The 10,000-nt window shown below is 47.5% G+C and overlaps 1 protein-coding gene across 4 annotated transcripts in view; it reads right to left on the reverse strand.

The window, feature by feature from the left end:
* egh (beta-1,4-mannosyltransferase egh) overlaps positions 1–10,000 on the reverse strand; it is a 119,308-nt gene that overhangs the window by 91,875 nt on the left and 17,433 nt on the right. For 2 of the 4 annotated variants that reach the window (XM_070138441.1, XM_070138443.1), the window contains exon 2: positions 911–1,013. The exons of the other annotated variants lie outside the window; for them this stretch is intronic. The gene's annotated coding sequence lies outside the window, so the exon portion shown is untranslated. The remainder of the gene's footprint in view (positions 1–910; positions 1,014–10,000) is intronic. 4 annotated transcript variants of the gene reach the window in all.

Below are 10,000 nucleotides of genomic sequence, written 5' to 3' on the forward strand. Positions count from 1 at the left end.
GAGAGAGAGAGAGAGAGAGAGAGAGAGAGAGAGAGAGAGAGAGAGAGAGAGAGAGAGAGAGAGAGAGAGAGAGAGAGAGAGAGGGAGAGGGAGAGGGAGAGAGAGAGAGAGAGAGAGAGAGAGAGAGAGAGAGAGAGAGAGAGAGAGAGAGAGAGAGAGAGAGAGAGAGAGAGAGAGAGAGAGAGAGAGAGAGAGAGAGAGAGAGCGCCCAAGATGTAAGCCACGCACGTGAACGCGCCCATGTAATTAAGAAGTCCCACCCACGAGCGACTGCAGCATCAAACATGCCGAACTGGCGATCACACTACGAATTCCAATCACACAAACCGCCTCTACCCTCTCCTCTACCCCATCCCACCCCACCCATTCTCCCCTTCTCTCCTTTCCCTCCCTCCCTCCCTCCCATCCTCTCGCTCCGTCAACATGAGAGTGCGCGCGCGCGTGCGAGGCCAGGTTGCGTAAGCTGGCCACGGCGACGCTCGCTCTCTGTTTATTCCAGTCATTTCTGGCTCACCGCCGGGGCACAGATCGCGGCGGCGGGAAAGCGAGGAGGAGCAGCCACTGCCTCAGGGCGCGCGTTGTCGTGGCTCTGGCGGCGTCTTCGGCAGGGGATATCACGGCCGCTGGAACGCCATCTGTTGATCGTGCTGGCCAACCGTCTGCGTGCACCCTTCGTACGGTGCTATCGTTGCAGAAGTTTCGCATTTAGAGCCATTTGGTTTTTGTTTCATTTCTGTCACGTCTTTCACTCACAAGATCGCATTTTCAATCGATCTGATCGCTTATCACAGCATTCATTTATTCACGTATTCACTGATTATCACTGCTTTTTTTTAATCCCTCGTTCCTGACACCCTGAGAACTTCACGCACAAATCCCCTCCCCATCTCCCCCGCTGCCTCCCTCTTACCTTCGCGTACGACCACCGCCGAGCCAAGTTCCTCCCTACACTGGCCCTCTGCTGTCCCCTGCTGCCCCTTCTCTGCTGCTCCTGCCACTCCTCCGCCACTCACCTGGAACAAGACGAACAAAGCCGTTATTATGTGGAAAGCGTAATAGGCCATAATCAATAGAGCTTGCGGTAATGGCAATGTAAATATCATAATTGTGATATCGACTACGGTAATAACAAGAACATTAGCAATACCATTATTATTACAATTACGATTACGACGACGATGATGGGCAGCAAATATGAAAGGAACATTCATCATCATCATTATCACAACAGTACAAAAATACAAAATCAATAACATGAACAGTAATATTACACGTAAAAATCACTTAAATGAAAACAAATAATGATAACCTTTCATCCACAACGCCATTGTTCACCACGACCACCTCCACATATACCTGTTCCCACCATCCCTACTGCCATCATTACCACAAGTAAATAATATAAATACGACACTTTCTCCCTTCCTCCATTTCATGATCTTCCGTTCATTCGCGCTATTGCTCTATCACAGTCAGTGCAATAGCAGTCCTGAGGGATCAAAAGTAAGACTGATAATAGTGATATCAATCTTACTCAATCTTCCTGAGTCCTCTATCTTTATCTCCTCCTCCTCCTCCTCCTCCTCCTCCTCCTCCTCCTCCTCCTCCTCCTCCTCCTCCTCCTCCTCCTCCTCCTTTGCCTTTCCCCCTTCTCCGTTCTCTTTTCCTTCTGGTCCTTCATCTTCCCCTTTTCGTTTTCCCTTTTCTTCCTCATTTTACTCCGTTCCTCCTCATTTCTTCCTATTTTTCTTTCTCACTTATTCCTCATTTATTCCAATCTTTCTTTCTCCCCTTGGCCCGTTCCTCCTTATTCATTCCTATTTTTCTTTCTCCCCTTATTCCGTTCATCCTCATTCATTCCAATTTTTCTTTTTCCACCTTACTCCGTCCTTCCTCGCTTATTCCTATTTTTGTTTCTCACCTTACTCCGTTTCTCCTCATTTCTTCCTACTTCCCTCTTATTTCCCTAACTCTCTACTCTCCGCTCTCTTCTTTTCCACACTATTTCCTCCTCCTTCCCTAACCCCCAACTCTCTTACACTCCCCCTCTTCCCCCTTTCCTCTTCCTCTTCTATGACTCCAGACTCTCCAACTCTTCCCCACTATCCCTCCCTCCTTCCTGGACTCTCCTGCTCTTCCTTTCTCCTCTCCATCTTCCCCACTCTCCCTTTCCTCTTCCCCGCTATTCCTTCCTCTTCCTTCACTCTCCTACTCTTCTTTCTCCTCTCCATCTTCTCCTTCCTCTTCCTCTTCGTCTCCTCAACAGACTCAGCAACCCACACACGCAGCAGCACTAAGGCCGACCAAACAACATTACCCTCGCCGACCCTAGAACCTAATAATATTCGTGTCCCCTCATCCTCCCCTCCTATACCCATTTCCCTTCCTTTCCTTCCTTCCTCCCTTCCTTCTTTTTCCCTCCCTCCCTTCCTTCTTTCCTTCCTCCCTTCCTTCCCTCACTCCCCCCCTTCCTTCCTTCCTTCCTTCCCTCCCCCCCCTCTCTCCCTCCTTTCTTTCCTTCTTTCCTTCCTTCCTTCCCTTCCTACTTTCCTTCCTTTCTTCCTGTCTCTCTCCGTCCTTCCTTCCATCCCTTCCTTTCTTCCTTTACTCATTCATTCATTCCTTACTTACTTATTTTTCTTCCATCCACTTTCCGTCTCTCCTACCATTACAGTTATTTTTTCTCTTTCTCGCCTCTCTTATTTTACCATTTATCACTATTTTCCCCTCTTCCTACTTCGCTTTCCACTACCTTGAGCCTCATATCCCCTACTAAAAGCCCTCCCCCCCCCTTCTTCCCTTCCTTCTCTGCCCCTCCCTTCGTCAAAGACTTTATTAAGGCCTCTTTGTTATCTCCCTTTCATTTTCTCTTAATTTCTTCTCTCTTCTTTTCCTCCCTCTTTTTCTCCTAATTCATTTACCTTTTTTCTCTCTATTATTGCCCTATCTCTCTCTTCCAAAAGACATCTCTCTTATCTACCTCTCCCTTGCCTCCCAATTCTTTTCTTCTTTTAACAGTTTTCCTCTCTTATTTCTAATTCTCATCGCCTCCTGTCCTTCTCCCCAACCGACCTTGCACATTCATTCTTCCCTACTTATTTTCTTTCCTTCCTTCCTTTACCCGTTCCACTTTTCCACTTTTCTCCTTCCTCCAGCCTCCTTCCCTCCATTCCTCTCTCCGCCCTCCGCCTTCCACCTTGATGAAAATGGCCTGGAAATATTTTGGAAACGTGTCGGCAGGAATACAAAATGAAACATAAAAATGCTGCGTCATTTGTAATATGCATAGCGAAGTAGAAAGGACAGGAGGGGGAGAAGGGTTGGATTAAAAAAAAGGGGTGAAGAGAAAAAAGAAAAATTATACGGAGGGGAATGGCTATATATGCACAAACGTTCTTTCATAAAACAAAATCAACATATATACATACACATGTACACAAATATACATATACTCACGTAAATACATGTACATATATACAAATACATCCATCCATCCATCCATGCATACATACAATGCATACATACAATGCAACAATACATAATACATACATTACATACATACATGCAATACATACACACACATACAATACATACATACATGCAATGCACACATACATACTTACAAAACATACATATATGCAATACACACATACATACTTAAAATACACACATACATACACACAGATGTGGGGGCGGTGTGGGAGATAGGGAGGACTGAACGAAACAGGCCTCCCACATGGAACTCCATGACTGACACAGTAATTGAAAATGAATGACCTGTGGCAGAGGCGGCGGCGAGAGAGACCATGACTGGAGATTGGAGGCGCAACAGAAGACAGGAGAGAGGGGAGGGGAGGCGAAAGGGGAATCAGATGTAGCAGAAAGAGGGGGAAGGGGGAGAGAGGGGAGGGGAGGCGAAAGGGGAATCAGATGCAGCAGAAAGAGGGGGAAGGAGGCTAGAGGGGAGGGGAGGCGAAAGGGGAATCAGATGCAGCAGAAAGAGGGGGGAAAGGAGAAGGGGGAGAGAGGGGAGGGGAGGCGAAAGGGGAATCATACAGCAGAAAGAGGGGGAAGGGGAAGAGGGGAGGGGGAGGCAAAAGGGGAATCAGATAAAGCAAAAAGAGGGGGAAGGGGAGAAGGGGGGAAAGAGGGGAGGGGAGAAGGGTTAGGCGAACGGGGAATGATATACAGCAGAAAGACGGGGAAGGGGGAGAAAGGAGGAAGAATGAGGGGTAGAAGGGAGGAATGAGGGGGACAAAGGAGGAAAGAGAAAGAAGACGAGGAGGAGGAAAAGGAGATAGGGAAGGAAAAGAAAAAAGAGGGGCAGGATAGATAAAAGGAGGAAAAGAAGGTCATGAGGAAGGGGTGGCAGGAATGAGCTATACAAGCCAACATCCGTCACCTGGGGAGGAGCGAGGCACCTGCGCCCGCCCACCCGCCCACCCGCCCGCCCGTCCCCATCTCCCTCTCCCTCCCTCTCCCCTCTCTCTTCCTCTCCCTACCATACAAAACATTCAACATCAACCTATCTCCCTCCTTCACAATCGGCTTCTGTTTCCTCCTCCCCCATTTTCTTTCATTCTCTTCGTTCTTTCTTTGCCTGTAAAATCCTTCCCACCCCTCCCCCTCCCCCCAATTGAATTTTCTTTGGCCTTCACGTCGTCCTGCTTTCTCACTTGTCCTTGCTATTCATTTTCTCGCGTATCATTTCCTTACGACCTGCGATCGCCGTCAAAATCATCCCTTCCGAGAAAATAATTGAACAATCATTGAATCAGCACACGCGGCAGTAAAATATATAAATAATAAATAAATAAATAAATAAATAAATAAATAAATAAAATAAAACAAAATAAAGTAAATAAATGAATAAATTAAATAAATACATAAGTAAACAAATAAAATAAGTAAGTAAATAAACAAATAAATAAATCGACCACGAAAAAAAAAAAAAAAAACGTATAACAGGAAAAGGAAAACAATCCAGCCACCACCACCACCACCACCACCACCCCACCATCATCCACCCCCAACCCTTCCATTCCCCCCTCCCCTCCCCTCCCCTCCACGCCCCGCTCACCCGCCGCCCTCCCGCCCACACTCACTACTGTACAATCATCGTCCGCGTTGCACCACTTGCCCTTCCACGGAGGCTGAGGGAAGGGGGGCAGGGAGGGGGGCAGGGTAGCAAAGAGGGAAAAGGTGGGGAGAAAGAGAGGGGGAAGAGAAAGGGGGGGGTAGGGTAGCAAAGAGGGAAAAGGTGGGGAGAAAGGGGGGGGTAGGGTAGCGAAGAGGGAAAAGGTGGGGAGAAAGGGAGGGGGAGAGAGAGGGGGAAGGAAGCAAAGAGGGAAAAGGTGGGAGAAAGGGAGGGGGAATAGGGTAGCGAAGAGGGAAAAGGTGGGAGAAAGGGAGGGGGAATAGGGTAGCGAAGAGGGAAAAGGTGGGGGAAGAGAGAGGGGGGATAGGGTGGGGAAGGGTAGCGAAGAAGGAAAAGGTGGGGAACGGGAAGGTTTAGGGGGGAAGAAGGGGGAGGGGGAGGGCAGGGGTATGGGTAGAGGTAGATGGAAAAGGGAGGGGAAGATGGAGAGGCGGAGAGGGTGGGAAAGATGAGGGGGAGGAGGAGGAATAGGAAGGGAGCAAATTACGGGGCGACCCGAGATAACGCCTTCCTCCCTTCGTAGCAATTCAATTTCTTTACAACAAATTTTTCCCTTTACTCTTATCTTCACCGTGCGTCAGTGAATCAACGTTATCTTCAGAACGAGAAACAACGCGACAGTATGCGAGAAAATTAAAATAAAATAAAAATATAAAAACCAACAACAAAACAGAGGTAAAGAGAAAAATAGAGACAAAACACACATAAAAAGGGCGTTTTGAGAAACGAGAAGACAAACAAGAAACCCGAAAAAGGAGCAGAGGAAGCCCCGATTCGTCACGCCACAAGCAACAAACGCGTCACACTTCCAGCCAGCCACGAACGGCCTTCGATAGAAGTCGTGACGATAGACAGTGACGCTGGTCGAGCATAAAGGCGCCCATGGACATACATATGTAGGGTCTATGTATACAAGAAGGATCACTAGTAATAGTGACTGTAGGGGCCGGACATGAAGGTATTACTAGCGGTAGTAGTAGTAGCAGAAATAGAAAGTGGTTGTATTTCTGTGGGCATTAGTATTAGTATTGCTAGCAACAGCAGTGGTAGGATAAGGATACTGATGGAGATGCAGAAGCAGATGGAGATTGAGATGCAGATGACGACGACGACTACGATTATTGATAATGATGATCACTGGTGATGACTGATAATGACGGCGACGATGATGATTATTATGGCGATCATCGATAGTGATAACGGTGGAATTTAACGGCTAATAATGATGATGATTATTTACCTTGGGCACACAATCTGCTCATCAGCTGATCTCTCCGTGAAGCGCATCGAGCGGCATGCACACGCGCAGATGCTTCCAATCCCACGAGAACGAAGCGGGTGCGGGGAGGCAGTGCCATCCACTCTTCCAACTTGCCATTCCAAGTTCATAACAGAGAGAAAGGCAGAAAGATGGAGGGGAAAAGGGAAAGAAAGGAAGAAAGATGGGGGAAAGGGAAAGAAAGGAAGAAAGATGGGGGAAAGGGAAAGAAAGGAAGTAAGATGGGAGGAAATGGAATGAAAGAGATGGGGAAAAGGGGGAAGAAAGATGAGGGAAAATGGAAAGAAAGGAAGAAAGATGGGGAAAAAGTGAAAAGAAAGGAAGAAAAGGGAAAGAAAGGACCTAAGACAGAGGCTAAGAGAGTGAAGTTCATCTTTTTTACAAACTTTCGGCCGCGTTAGTGGGAAGTTTCATACTGAGACTGCATTTATTCGCCCCTGACACTTGCCACGTCTGTGATTTATGCATCTAATCAACTGGATATTCAAAAGCTGTCAACCAGAAGCAAACCCATCCATCAACCCGATCGGCGACGTTTCATTTTTGACTTCAGGAAAGCTTCAAAAGGATAAAAAATGCTCCATTCCCCTATCGAAGAGCCAGAGAGCGAGGACCGAGATGCATCCACGCCAACTCTCGAGGCAACATTCGGAGCAGGATTTTAAAAGACCAGAAAGTAAGAAAAAAAAAATGGTAACACATCTAATTAATTGTTAAAAGCGGGTTTTCGACCGTAGCAGCATTAATAGTAGTAGCCATAGCATAGCCATTTCTTCCGAAGAAGTGCTTGCGTGGTTAGTGACAGTGGTGGTGTGCTTTCCTGAAGATGTCACAGTTATTGTCTCAGAAACTAGTGGAGGCTTTCACGGATGTTACAAAAAACGTCACTTGCAACAGCAGTGATACGTTTCTCAATAACAACAACGGCAGCAACAACGCAACAAACAAAGAAATACAGCCGCACAAGAATGTCCAAGAGCAACACCACTCGGCTCACAAACACAATCCTTAAATAGCTTTGGGGAAAATACATTCCCTTAAAAAAATAACACATTATCATGATTCCTCTGCTCTTCGGGGAATTCACGTTCACAGTATTACGAACGAAGTAACTACACATGGAAACGCAGGAACAAACAAACTGACTGGACCTATATTCATTTCTTCCGAAGAAGTGCTTGCGTGGTTAGTGACAGTGGTGGTGTGCTTTCCTGAAGATGTCACAGTTATTGTCTCAGATAGTGGAGGCTTCCCCGGATGTTACAAAAATCGTCGCTTGCAACAGCAATCTTTAAATAGCTTTGGGGAAAATACACTCCCTTAAAAAAATAACACATTATCATGATTCATCTGCTTTTTATGCTCATCGTAGCAGCTCTTCGGGGAATTCACGTTCGCAGCATTACGAACGAAGTAACTACACATGGAAACGCAGGAACAAACAAAAGGATACCAAGCAAAAACGAATCGAAACGCACAAGAAAACTAAAGCCACCGACAGCAAAACACACAAGCCTCAAACCACAAAAAACAACTTGCAAAGCAAGCCAACAACCCAAGCCAAACAAGCCAACAACCAAACCACCAAAAGCCTTCCCAGACGAACCTATCTGGTAGCAGGTGCAGCAGACCATTCAACCTAAGGTAAAGGGGCGGCAGTTACACCTACATACACACACATACACACACACACACACACCCCGCGGCAGCACCTCGCCACTCGCTAACCACACACGCGGGACCCGGCCAACGAACGGGTGTGGAAATGATACGCACTCCCACGGGGTTCGGGTTCCATTCGTGCGATATGGCATTCAGTGCGGAGGGAATGAGCGGAGAGGGGAAGATGAGGGAAGACGGGAGGGAGAGGAGGGAAGAGGGGAAGGAGAGGAGGGAAGAGGGGAAGGAGAGGAGGGAAGAGGGGAAGGAGAGGAGGGAAGAGGGGAAGGAGAGGAGGGAAGAGGGGAAGGAGAGGAGGGAAGAGGGGAAGGTGGGAAGGGAAAGAGGGGAAGGAGAGGAGGGAAGAGGGGAAGGAGAGGAGGGAAGAGGGGAAGGAGAGGAGGGAAGAGGGGAAGGAGAGGAGGGAAGAGGGGAAGGAGAGGAGAGGAGAGGAGAGGGGAAGGAAAGCAGGGATAGGGAAAAGGGGACTGAAAGGGAAAGGGAGAAGGAAAGTGGAAAGGAAAGAGAAAAAAGGAAAAAAGGATGAGAAAGTGAGACAGAGAAGAGTGAGCGAGAGTGACAGCAATGTATGTAAATGCTTTTCTAGACAAACAGGACGGCAAACAGATAAAGCAAACGAGAAAATGAAAACAATCGCAAAACAGTACTCAAGTCCAAGACATATTGTTTACCTTTCCCACTGACAAGCAACCATAACAATTACAAAAAAAAAAAATCCATAAAAACAGAAAAAAACACAAGTACCCAGTGCCTGCGAGCGACTACCCACCCCCACCCCATCCCCCGCCAAGCAGACGCACCAACACCATCGACCAGTCAGTGTCAGCAATTCTTCTCCGAAAGCAGAGTCAGCAATTCGCCAGCAGCGCCTCAAAACAGCAGCAGCACCAACAGGACAGAACGACAACAGACTTCTGCTCCCGCCACAACAACAATGCCGGGAGTGTACTTCAAGCCCAGTGTCGTTCTATGGGCAACAGAGTCTCCTGTTTACATAAAAAAAAATGTAATAGAGGAAGCTGGGACCCACTTCCTTTTCGATCCACGGCCGCTGTTCCTTCCGAGATGATAGAAATAGATACATAAATAAAATGCATACCAAAATACCGAATAAACAGTTAAAAAAAGATGAATTAACTAGATACCAATCCCTTAATACAAAACAAATAAACAAACGAAACAAACTCAGCCAAAAAACAAACGGAATCAATGGCTGAAAAGTGATACAAAAAACAACAACCAGTAATAACAACCAACACCACGCTTTCTCTAACCCCGACCCCAACCCCAGCCCCGATTGCGACCTCACAAAAAAGAAAAAGGAAAAAGAAACCAACAAATCGAAACCAAAAGAAGGAGAAGAAGAAAAAAAGGTAAATGTCAGCATCCAGGAAGAGAAGAAAAGTGGCGTCCGTCCTAGGACCTCGATACACCGAAGTGGGAGAAATAAATCAATGGAGTAATATCGACCTATCGCTTAAATGTCACACTCCCTCCGACTTCACCCTTCGACCCCATCCATCCCTCGACCCATCCCTCGTCCTCGCCCCTCGACCCTACGCTTCGACCCTACGCTTCGATCTTACCTTTCGGCTTCATCCTTCGGCTTCACCCTTCGCCTCATCCCTCGTCCTCGACCCTCGTACTCGACCTCGCCCTTTGACCCTACGCTTCGATCTCACCCTTCGGCTTCATCCTTCGGCTTCACCCTTCGACCTCATCCCTCGTCCTCGACCCTCGTGCTCGACCTCGCCCTTCGACCCTACGCTTCGACCTTACCCTTCGGCTTCATCCTTCGACCTCATCCTTTGACCTTACCCTTCGATCTCCCCCTTCGGCTTCATCCTTCGACCTTGCCTTTCGACCTCGCCCTCCGGTTTCAT

The sequence above is a fragment of the Penaeus vannamei genome, chromosome 24 (assembly GCF_042767895.1).
Source record: "Penaeus vannamei isolate JL-2024 chromosome 24, ASM4276789v1, whole genome shotgun sequence".
In the NCBI taxonomy this organism is placed as follows: domain Eukaryota; kingdom Metazoa; phylum Arthropoda; class Malacostraca; order Decapoda; family Penaeidae; genus Penaeus; species Penaeus vannamei.